The sequence below is a fragment of the Protopterus annectens genome, chromosome 2.part1 (assembly GCF_019279795.1).
Source record: "Protopterus annectens isolate FY-2018-M chromosome 2.part1, PAN1.0, whole genome shotgun sequence".
Classification (NCBI taxonomy): Eukaryota; Metazoa; Chordata; order Ceratodontiformes; family Protopteridae; genus Protopterus; species Protopterus annectens.
The window spans coordinates 996,471,564-996,484,435 of record NC_056729.1 but is presented as its reverse complement, the minus strand read 5'-3'; the positions used below and the strand labels follow the sequence as shown (position 1 = coordinate 996,484,435).

Below are 12,872 nucleotides of genomic sequence, written 5' to 3'. Positions count from 1 at the left end.
TCCACCCAAAGGTGGCACAGGACCAGCAGGCGAGGAGGTCCTTGGTTGGGTCTCAGATGTGCTCGGACCCAGTGCCATGGTCAGTTGAGGCAAGACAGGCGGATCAGCTGGGATCGGCCTTTCCAGATGTGCTATGGTGTTGCAGTTTTATAACATATGTTGGTTAGTCATAAAAAACACATTCCAGGATTAGTTATAACAGCATGCATAGGTATTCTCATTAAACCAAAACACTAGATTTGGAATAGTAGCATAGCAAACAGAACACATGCATATATGCAACCACAATGGGCATTATAACGGCATGCAGGTTACATTGATAGCAACAGCCACCAGTGATAGTATTTGTACAGGGAACATTAATTGTCAAAAATTTAAATATTTGTAGAACAATTGGACACATGTCCCAACAGTAGGGTTGGTGAAAAACATACTCATTGATTTATGTGTTTAGATTATTGGTACAGATAGGGTGGGGGAGAGAGAGAGAGATGTCAAGTAACAACTGTATAGGCTTCAATTGGTTACAAGTTTAATGATCACTGCTCTAATAATTACTTTCCAGGTATTACCTCACTTTACATCACCTTACGGCCTTGGGTTGGGCAGTAGTATGTTTGTACACAGTGTATAATTACAGTCTTCTTACAGCTACTTTATACCTTTTATTACCTGGCAGACCTGTCGAGGAAATTTCTGTTAACACTACTGACTGTTTCTACCCATATTCACATTGTCAGGGTTACATATGTGCACTCATACTGTGTGTGTTAGCGTGTGTGTGTGTGTGTGTGTGTGTGTGTGTGTGTGTGTGTGTGTGTGTGTGTGTGTGTGTGTGTGCTACTGCCATACTCTGCCATGATTTATATCAGTCACCCTGTGTGCTGGCAGCAGTGACCACTAGCTGTGACAGTGGGACACTTGAGAGACATTTCTTGGAGGAGACTACTTGGTGTACGTACTTATCTTGCTATCATTTGCAGCCTTGGGGTTAGATGGTAGGTGTTGTACACAGTGTATAATTACAGCCTTCTTACAGCTAATTTATACCTTTTCTTACCTGACAGACCTGTGGAGGAAATTTCTGTTAATACTACCTGACTGTTTCTACACATATTCCTGAGTGAAAATATGCATACAGCTTACTACCAATCCAGAGATTCGAACCATGCCTGTTTGTGCATAAAATAGAACAAAGTTTATGTTTCATCAGAATGAGCTACTGTGAAACTGCTGTCACTCATCTGACTGTTTTCTGCCTAATACTCTGTTGGTTGTATAATCTGACCTTGTGATTCTGACATTCCTGCATGGCAGATACTTCTTATACTGTGTATTCATACTTTGACATAGCACAGTCTGGAAAACACTGATTAACTATTCAGGTATCAGATCTTGGTGCATGGAACTTTTCATATAGGTAATCGTAATCTCCTGTTTTATTACTCCACAATCTTTGTTAGACGAGCCTTTATTATGTAATGCTTTCAGAGCTATAGTTGGTATGCAGAAACTGTACACATTTCAATTCATACCACTGCTTACCAAAGTAAACACTACTAGTCCAGGGTTTTGACTTTTATTTACAGGTACTGTCACATTTATTGATATACACCTTGTACATCACTATTACCCTGCTAATGTCTCATTTATTCAGAACAAACTATACCCATTTTTATATACTGACAGGTGACATTCTACTCCTTTCTATATATTTGCAATGAGTACTACAAGCTAGATTTGTACTCATCAGCCTCACAAAGCAGCCTTAGCAGCCTGCTGGCATGAGCATTCATGTTCGCGGCCCCTCTCATCTGGAGCTGTACAGGAGATAGAGAAACATTTATGCATACCTATCCATCACATACACAGGCTGAACTTTGGAAAACACTTATTGATACTTATACTTACAGACAGCTGGGGCATTCCCTGCCTGTGCATCATGGACCCACCTGTTCAAGAGCTCCCTCTTCCTACACTTCAAGTAAGCAAAGTGGTGCCAGACCTACTCACCAGTCTGTGAGATGCCAGTGGCACTGGTGAGCTCATGTGTGAGATGGTCCCAGGCCTCCGCTTTGTATTGGGAGCCCTGGTACTGGTCCTGCAGCAGTCTTGCATCATGGTTTTCTACGAGGAGTCCAACCATGACCCTGGACTCTTGAATGCCCCAGCGTTGTGCCCAAAAGTGCACACCTTCACCCACACTAGCCATAGTGCCTTCAGTGGGGAGCTAAAACTGGTTATGAGCTGTATTTCTGCTTGTGAGCTTTAAATAGGGCTGATTTCCTGCCCTTTGTCATAATTGGAGGGTTTTGAATATGCTGAGCTAAACTAAGTGACAGGCAAACCTGCTTCGCAAAAATAAGCATTGCTTAAAGGGGTAGATGCTAAGCACTGCTTACCAGTGTGCAAATCCGCTTACCTACACTGATTATTGCTGAGCATAGAAATTTCAGCAATGCTTATTCCAGCTAAGCACAGCTGAACACAATTTAGCATTGTTCAGCTTTCATTTTATGGACTATCATTATTATCAGTATTATTATTAATTATTATTATTATCATTATTGTTATTATTATTATCATTTTATGTGCTTTCATTACATTCTTTTGTGGCTATACTATATGGGACACTTGTGTTTGCATAGTAGTTTCACATCTGTACTACACTGACACCTCACATTTGGACCTGCTACACTACCCTGGTTAACAAATATATATTATTCACTATCTATTTCTAGAAAAATATACTTTTAGTGTTGTTTTCACAAATAAAAACGAATGGGCGCATTGGGGCTTAAACTATGAATGACTGCCTGCTAAGCAGAAGCTTTAACCACTACAGTCTTTCACTTTGACTGTTTTGACTGTATAGTTCTATTTAGCTTTGAATGTTTAAGCTTTGTTATGCATAGCTGCATGACATGCACACCCACTCAGCTATGCTTAAACTTTATTGTAGATGGAAAAAAAAGAACATGTAACATTACTCTTATAAACTTAGAAAGTGCTAGAATAAATCAATTCATGTTAGCAGACATTTTTTGAAGGATATTAGTTATGCATCCCAAATGTATGTCACTATTTAGTGACTTCAATCCTTAGATCATCACAATGATTTGCCAGATGAGAGGAAATTTTATGAGGGAAAGGCCAAAAATATAAGGGTAAACTCTGGGCATTCTGCGAACATCTGACCAATTGAGAGTTATGTTGTGGTGGCCTGTGCTTCTGTATTTTGTCTGTGGACATTGTTATCTTGTGATAGTGTCCACAGACACTGTTGGTTGCTTCAGAATTGCTGTATGGCAATTCTAGAGTGCAGGGGGGTATATGTACTTTGCGAGCAATGCTCGGACACCCCCCCCTGTGCTCATACATGGCTCGTGTCTGTGTAGAGAATACAGCAGCGCACCTTCAATAGTATGCTAGGCACGCTGTTGTTCTACATGGCCATGATCCACTCCATGCAAGAATATCACTATTCCTGTATGGAGATTAATGAATCCAGGGGTTTGTGTATCTTCCTGTATATTAGCAATAAAGATAAAAAACAGACAAGTAGTTTGAGGTGAAACTAGGTACCTCTCCTAATCATGAAAAGATTGTTAGAAGTAATATTATTATTTTTCTTCATAACAGCAAGTGCACAAGGAGAAATTTTGGCTGAAAAATATTGTACTAAGAGCAGTAAGTGAAATTAATTATAGAATTGAGAGAAGAAAGATGTGATAGGTTAACACCATGAAAAATCACTAACAGTTTAACATTTTCTAAAACTGGTTAAACTATGTGAAAAATATTTCATCAATATCTCAAGTTCATTTTCTAACAGCAATACATGTATATTAAATTGCTTTATTTGTCATAAGGAGAGTGAAAGCATCACATTATTATTTATAAGGATTGTACAATAATTTTATCAGTGAATGACCACAGAGATAACTAAAAACATTTTAAATTTGTTTAGAGATATTTACTTATTGTATTCTGGCTAGTTAATTTAGGCTATTTAGAATCAGAAAGCATAGTAGAAACTATCTATTTTAAGAGTTATATGTAAATATTACCTGCCATTAGAAAAATGAACAAATCTTAATGGTAAAAATATGTATGTTTTCTAATTATTTTATAGGAAAGGGTTTCATGGTTATTGTGTTGGTTTTAGAGATGGGATTCCAAAGGTCCATAAGTCAGTGAAAGATCCACCTTCCATCCAATAGTTTCAGCTAGGGGTTCTAAAACTCACCCCTTAGTGGTGTATATTGACTATTGGGCCAAATAAGTTGTTGGTAATACTAAACATTTAGTTAAGGATTCATGGGACTTTTGGGGTAAACTAAAACCCTCTATATGGAAAAGTGGTTTGATCTTTTTGACTATAGATGTAAAAGATCTTTTTTCAGTCATCCCTAGAAAAGAGGGGATCGGATATTTTCAAGATAAGTATTTCACCCTATCTAGCGATTCCTTGGCCCTCATTGTGGAACTTATGGAACTGGTTCTTGACAACAATTTTGTCAATTTTCAAGAAGAGATTTATCAGCAAGTTACAGTATTAGCAATGGGTGCATCATGTGCCCCCAGTATATTCTAAATTGGTGATGTTTGGTTGGGAGTTTGAACATGTCTTTTAACGCCCCTTTTCCAAATTTCCACACCTATACGTCAGGTTTTTGGATGACATTTGTCTTACGGGATGGGGATGAAGAAGAGATTACCTGGTTAATAAAATACCTGAACAGGTGTTCTGACTTTTTTAAGTGTACCCACAATTGGGGGAAGAACAGTATTAGTTCTATGGATGTTACTATCTCCCAAACTCAAAGAGATTTTAAGTCCAATATTTACAGGAAGGATACATGGTGCAATGGCTATCTGCAGTATTCCAGTTGTCATCCCCATTTCCAGAAAAAGAACTTGGTGAAGGGACAAGCAATTCTTACTGCTTGAATGATAGCATAAAGAGTAGATCGAAAGGCCAAATTAGCCAAATTAAAGGATATGTTCCTTAGCAGAGCGTACCCAGACAGGCCGGTTACTGAGAATATTGATGAGGTATATCGAGGGTGGGGCACTAAATATAGCCCTTTGCCTGGTGTAGGGCTTGGAGTGGGTACAAAGAAACTAAAGGAAGAAAGATATGACAGGGCACTAGTAATGCAATACAACTGATATCTTAGGTATATTTGTCAAATATTGAAAAACAATTGGAGTATTTTCAAAGTGAACAGGGAATTGTATGAGGTGGTAGGGCATGAGCCTACACTTTCTTTTAAGACCGGTAGGAAGTTTAAACAAATTTTGGCAAAGGATATGGTTGGTAGAACAAAGATGAGAAAGGGAACAATTCCTTATGGAATGTATAAACAGTGCCCATATATTATCAAGACTGACCATATTAATTTACAAAATGGGTTGGACAGTAAGGTTTATTTTGGTAATGGCAACTATAGCAAAAATCAAGTGGTATATTTAGCTAAATGTGGAGGGTATTCTAAAGACAGAGAGAGCTTTAAATAATAGAATTTATGAGCACCTTCACAACATTAAAATAAAAAAAGAAAACTAGTGCTTTATACAAACACTCCACACTTTGTGCTGGTTTTACAAGTTTTCAGTTTGGTATTTTAGAAACTGTCAAAAAGAATCCCAGGGGTGATGATTGGAAGTTAACTTGGTTAAGAAAGGAATTAAAATACCAACTTAGATTAAATGCTAATTCTTTTCCTGGTTTGAATGAGTATGTGTCAGTAAAACCTATTTTAAAAGAAAAGGCTGCTTTTGTATAATGGCTTTGAAAAGGTTAACTGACTTTCTATAAAGGTACACCTGAAATTCTGAGTTAACATAATGTATAATTAAAAAAGTTTATGTGATTAATGATTAACAGCCAATTAGTTAATGGTATAAAAATGTGGGATGTGTTTAAATATTTTATCTGAAGAACTCAAGATTTAGATGAAAGCGCTCATCTGTAGTGTAATTTTAGTCTCTTTTAATAAATTATCAGTACATTACTGCAGTGGTTGGATCATTTATTATTTTTCTTAGTGGTATTAGACTTTTGGTTTTGTTTGACTTCATCAGATCTAACATACCTCAACAGAGGCATAATAAATAGTAGTAACCAGTCAAGTGCCAATAATTAACATAAATACAGTAGAATAAAATAAAACAATCTAATAAAATAAAATCAAACCTTAGAATGTATAAACAATACCTATGAAAACACTACCAAAATATAATCATCTCAATAAAGATTTAAGTTTTAAAAGACAACTAATGGATGCCAGGTCATTAAGAATGGGCCAGCCCACAGAATTAAAGTATAGCATCCAAAACAGTTCTCATTTCTTCAAAAATAATGACCAAGCCCCTCCCCTGATGTTGCAGACTACTAATTCAATCACAAAGAATTTAAAAATATATCCTTAATATTCTAAAATATGTTGATATAAGCATTTGTGTTTTGTATTTCTTTTTAATCTCATATTGATGTTCATAACTTCTATATCTTAAAGAAGGGTCTTGGTGGAGATGGATAAACAAGATTATTTAGACAGGGTTTATAGCCTGTTATTTGAACACACTTACAAACCAGTTTCCAGGAATGAAATGAACATCACTTATTTAATACTTAAATCTTTATTGAGATGAATATATTTTGGTAGCATTTTTATAGGTATTGTTGATACATTTTAAGGTTTTTATTACTTTTTTATTTTATTCTAATTTATTTGTTTTAATTATTGGCATGTGACTGGTTGCTACTATTTATTTTGCCTCTGTTGAGGAATGCTAGATCTGATGAAGTCTTGTTTTGTATTGTAATTGAGACAAACATGCTTTTCTTCTTGGAATAAAGTTTTTCCTACCACTTCTTGGTCTTTTGTCCCAGCTTTGTGTTTTGTATCTTTTTCTCAGTTCTGTGGCATTAGTTGAGTGGTCATTATCAAATCTTATGATGTTTTGTCAAGATTTAATAGGAGCCTTTCTCCATGGTTTTTCAGGATTAATTCTTTATCAGTGTAAGAAATAAATTTAAATAATCTAAAGCAAATATATTAGAAGTAGTGAATATAGTAACAGAGGTAAAACAACTGGAATAGAGATCTTTAGAAAAAGGTAGGAGCAAACTACTTAGGAAAATGGGAAATGTTGGAACAATACATACAGGGATGAGGTTTAAAAGAAGACAGGACTTAAATGAGCTATGTAATATTTTACGGAAAATTATTGGGTAGCTTATAAGTGCTGTATAATGTTTGCAACTGGGAGTGTGTCAGTATGTTTTGTGATGTAAATGCATGCAACTAGGATTGTGTCTGTGTGGTTTGTTTTCATTTATATAAATGTATTATTGCTTATGTCATAAGTTTTTTAGTCAGGTAAAGCACTTCTATATTATACAAAGTACTTCACTAGCTTAAAACCCCCTTGAGTACCCACTTCCCTATAGGTCCTTTCTGACTCAGTTACACAGCAAACTTTTTCATTTCTTCTAGCATGTCAAAGGGTCAGTTGCTAGCGTCCTCTCCTGCTCAGCTGGTGAATCTGGGAATATTGAGGCAATGTTACAATTGCCTCATTTACACAGACAACCCTCTCCTCCTCCCACAAAACACAAATACATGCGAGAGATGCAACTATATAGCCAAACTGGAGGCTGAGCTCTCTCAACTCAGGACTGGCAAAACCAGACAGGAGGAGAAGGTAACCACACACACCATAAACCCAGTCTCACATAGAACTATCACAACTACAAATCAAACACATAAACTCACAAAGACATACTCGGAGGCACTGATCAAAAATCTACCAAAACAGCAGAGGCCTCCAAAGCAGACACCCAAACAACTGCCACCTCATGACATAACACAAGCAACACATAGATCACAAAGTCAGTGTGCAAATCAGTCACAGCCCTTAAGGCCAAACACAATGCCAGACACACTTGTCATAGGTGACTCCATAGTCAGACACACTGACGTCCCACTCACCAGACTGAACAAGGAGAGGGTCACAGTAAGCTGCCTGTCGGGCGCTAGAATCCGCCACATAACACAAGCACTCAGGTCACTCCACAGCAAGTACAAGTATGACTCAGTCATTGTCCATGCCGGTGTGAATGACCTGAAACGTACCTCCCTGGACTACATGAAAAGAGACATAAAGGAGCTCTCAGATTATGCAGCCCAGGCTGGTATGACCCTGACCCTGAGCAGTATCCTACCTTCACCAAGAATGATGCCACAATACAGAGACAAAATGATCAGTTTTAATAATTGGCTTAATTTCTGGTGTCATTCTAAGGGGATCCAATGTCTGTCTGCCTGGAATGACATGCTTGACAAGTCACGCTGCTTCGCAAGGGATGGCTTACACCTGTCAACCCTGGGTTTCTGGATATTGGCAAAGGCTCTTGCCACCCCCATAGTGCCTTTTTTAGACAAGGCTCAAATTCTAAACCCACCACCCTAGAAAACAATAATGGAAAAAAACTAAGGGTAATGCTGCTCAATGCCAGAAGTCTAAATCTCAAGATGCACGCCCTCGAAGCCCTCCTCAGTATGGAGAACATTGATGTCTGTGCTGTGACTGAAACCTGGTTCAAGGCTCCTGAGAGCACCCCGGCAGTATCAGGTTTTACCTCATATCATGCGTTCCGGCCCCAAAACTGGACCGTACCACAAAAGGAGGGGGTGTATCCATATTCATCAAGGATACCCACACCTCCAGGCTGGTGGCAACTCACGAAGCATCAGACACCATTCAGGTGCAATTAACCATAGGCAAAACTGCTCTACAGTTTGTAGCATGTTACAGGCCACCCTCTCAAACTCAGGAACCCCACACAGCCTTCCTAAAGACACTGGAGAGTATAAATGTCTCTCCAAACACCATCATATTGGGTGACTTCAACTACCCAAACATAGACTGGGAACATTACTCAAGCCCCAATACCCTAGCCCAAAGGCTCCTGGAGTTCATAAACTCAAATGCTATGGAACAACTTGTCACCATTCCCACAAGAGGTGAAAATATACTAGACCTGATCATCACAAACATGGGGACAAAATGCTCCACACCGGAAGTATATCCCTCATTGGTGAGATCAGACCATAAACTAATCTCACTGGAGATCCACATCCCACCCCCACCCCCAACAAAAAAGACCACAGTGAAGAACTTCTCAAACGCCGACTTCACACTTCTTAAGACTGGTGTGGTATCCTTCAAGGCCCCTGAGCCATTGGAAACCACAACCCATGCTGCTGAATCCCTTACAAATGCTTTCTACGAGCACCTCCAGGATTGCATGGATCAAGCAATCCCAAATAAAATCAAGATCCTTTCCACCAAAGGCAAGCGCCCGATCTGGTGGACCCCAGCCATAAACAAACTTTACAACAAGAGGAGAAAGCTACTACAAGATAGAGCAAAATCCCTAAAAGGGAAGACATCTCTGATCAATACTAGTAAAAAACTACGATCACTCATAAAATCATCCAAGGCCAACTTTGAGAGAAAAATCGCCAAGGACTCAAAAGACAATCATAAGGCCTTCTTTAGCTATGTTAGAAATCTGGGTGGAAACTCCCAGATATGCTCAGAATTAGTCCAAAATGATACAAAAATCACTGAACCCACAGGCATTGCAAACATACTGGCAGACAGGTTCAGTGAAAATTTCTCCCCTCCCCCCCCAAAGGAGAAATATCTATCCCAGCAGAGTGTAGCCTCCCAATCATCTCAAATGCCCAGGTGAGAGCTGCTCTCTCTAAAGCCAAAAATACAGCATCAATGGGACCGGATGGTGACCCCGGCTGTGTGCTACATGAACTCAATGAGGAACTAAACCCACACATAAGGCTGCTGTTTAATCTTAGCCTTACCACAGGATACATACCCAAAGAGTGTCGTACGGCAACTGTGGTCCCACTCCACAAAGGCGGTGCTTCTACGGACCCTGGTAATTACTGCCCCATAAGCTTAACAAGCCTGGTCTGCAAAGCTATGGAGAGGATCATAATGGAACTCATAAATAAAGACATAGGGGACCTACAGACATTGGATCCTACCCAATTCGGCTTTGTTAAGGGCAGATCATGCCTCTTGAACTTGGTCGACTTTTTTGAAACAGTCACCAAGGCCATTGATGAGGGTAAGGCAGTTCACACAGCCTACCTTGACCTTGCAAAAGCTTTTGACACAATACCCCACTCGGGTATCATAGAAAAGCTCACCAGCTTAAATGTAAACCCATATGTCACAAGATGGGTTGCAAACTGGCTCAAGGACAGAACCCACAGGGTTAGAGTTGCTGGTGCCATGTCAGACTCCAATCCAGTCACAAGCGGTGTCCCATAGTGCTCAGTCCTGGGCCCCCTCTTGTTCGGCATCTACTTTTCAGAAGTGCAGGCAAACATAGGAGGATTGTGGCTGACAAAGTTTGCAGATGACTGCAAACTGGACGCCATAGTTGAAAATCCATCAGACACAGATATCCTCCAGAGAGGTCTCATAGAAATGGATAACTGGTGCCAGAGCCATGGCCTTAAGGTAAACACCAAAAAATGTATAGTCATACCCTTTGTTAAAAACAAGGTAACCCCAAGTTACCACATAGGTGGCAATCCATTAAGCACAGAAGAGGTTATAAGGGACCTGGGAACCCAAGTTGACAGTAACCTTTCTTTTGACACTCACATTGCCAAAGTGGTTAGGAGGACCTTCTACATTGCCCACCTGATTATGAGGCATTCACATCCAGATCAAGGGAGGTCATTGTTCCCCTGTACTCTTCACTTATCAGACCAATGATTGAGTACAATGCCCCATTCAGAATGTATCTTACCCGACACCTGCAGCAATTGGAAAGACCCCAAAAGTTCCACACCAAAAGGATAAAGGGGCTCAAAGATATGCCATATGCTGCCCGACTGAAGAAACTCCAGCTCTATTCAGTCGCATACCGTCTGCTTAGAGGTGACTTGTGCCTGACATACAAGGCCATGTCCAACCCAGAATTAATGGACATGCTCCACCTCAAAAAATCCAAATCCACCAGAGCCACAAGAGCAAAAGACTTAAACCTCAACATGGATATAAATAGGACATGCTGGAGGGACAGATTCATCACCCAGAGACTCCCTATGCTGTGGAACAGAATCCCGGTCCATGTGAGACAGAGCATCTCGCTGGCTCTGTTCAAGAGGAATCTTGACCAGTGGATGGGAGATCGTAGGTTTACCCTGGGGATCATCTCTGTATCACTGCTGGACAGAGGCACGGCAAACTAATGGGTATAGTATTCTTCAACCTAAGGGGTGGTGAAAGCCACACAACTCTGGCTAGGCTTATAAATGACCTAGGGCAGATAGCCTAGTATGAACCTATGAACCTATGAACCTATGATGGTTGATTAGGATAGTTCTTGTTTTAAAAAGGGTCTGGAGTTGAATAATTTATGTAATGTTGCTTAGGTTATATGATATATAGCAATATATGTGAAGCATAATGTTTGTTAATTTTAACTTGTTAATACAGTTTGATTACTTTTATATAAATGTAAATGTGCCTCTGTCACAAGTGATAATTTAATAAAGGTGTTTAAAAATAAACTCTTGTAGGTGATAATAGAAAAGTAGGTATAGGCTTACCTATGGCTCAGTGGGCTCTCTGAATACCCGGTATATGTGAGGCAGAGCACCTCGCTGGCCTTGTTCAAGAGAAATCTTGACCAATGGATGGGAGATCGCAGATATACCCCAGGGATTACCTCAGTGTCACTGCAACAGTCAACAGTCAACACTGTCAACAGAGGCACAGCAAAATAATGGGTATAGTTCCCCATACTAAAGGGGTGGCGTAAGCCACAAAACTATGGGCTAGGCTTGTAAATGCCCTCGGGCAGATAGCCTAGTATGAACCTATGAACCTATGAACCTATAGGATAGCCCCTCTTGAAGGTTAAGTATGTCTGGTATCCAGGAATTTAAGAAGGAAATTAAGTCTTCTCCTTCTGTTTTGTCTGGTAATCCAAAGATTCTAAAGTCATATCTTCTTTCTCTGTTTTCCATATCATCAATTTTATTTAGCAGCCATGTGTTTTATTTTAGGAGATATTCAGTTTGGTTTTCTTCTTCTTTCAGTCTTCCATATATGTCACTCAAAGCTTTCTCCATGTCTTGAATTTTGCTTTAGTGTTGCTGAAACACCTCCTTGAAGATATCCATTTGTTTAGAACAGTTTTCCTTTAAAGTCTGCTGATTCTTCTGAATACAATCCATTTTCAACACCTGGCAGGAGGAATACCACCATCAAGTAGGTGGTTTCCCCAGGGTGAGGCTCTTCCATTACACATTTTGTTTGGGTTGACCCCTGTGATTTCCCCAAATGTGGGAAACTTAACTGCATGATTCTTGGACAGTAGAAGGTACCAGATGTATATGTTTTCATAAGGAAATTTCAGTGTGGCAATGCTTTGAGTTTATCATTTTATTTAGTCAAAGGTTCATAGGTTCATACTAGGCTATCTGCCCTAGGGCATTTATAAGCCTAGCCAGAATTTTGCTATGCCCTTTTTCAGGGTTAGTATACTGTGCCTCTGTCTAACAGTGACACAGAAGTGATAGCCGGGGTAAACTTACGATCTCCCATCCACTCATCAAGATTCCTCTTGAAGAGAGTCAATGAGGGACTCTGCCTAACCTGGACTGGGATTTTATTCCAGAGTGAAGGGAGCCTCTGGGTTATGAATCTGTCCCTCCAGCATGTCCTATTTATTTCAGTGCTGAGGTTCAAGTGTCTCGAGCGCGTAGCTCGATGGGATTTTGATTTTCTGAGGTGCAGCGTGTCCATTAATT

General features: G+C 39.6%; 1 non-coding gene across 1 annotated transcript; it reads left to right on the top strand.

Moving 5' to 3' along the window:
• The first annotated feature begins 12,297 nt into the window (after window positions 1-12,297).
• LOC122795113 lies at window positions 12,298-12,466 on the top strand. The gene has a single exon (XR_006363741.1). It is a non-coding gene; the product is annotated as a U1 spliceosomal RNA (small nuclear RNA).
• Window positions 12,467-12,872: the final 406 nt, after the last annotated feature.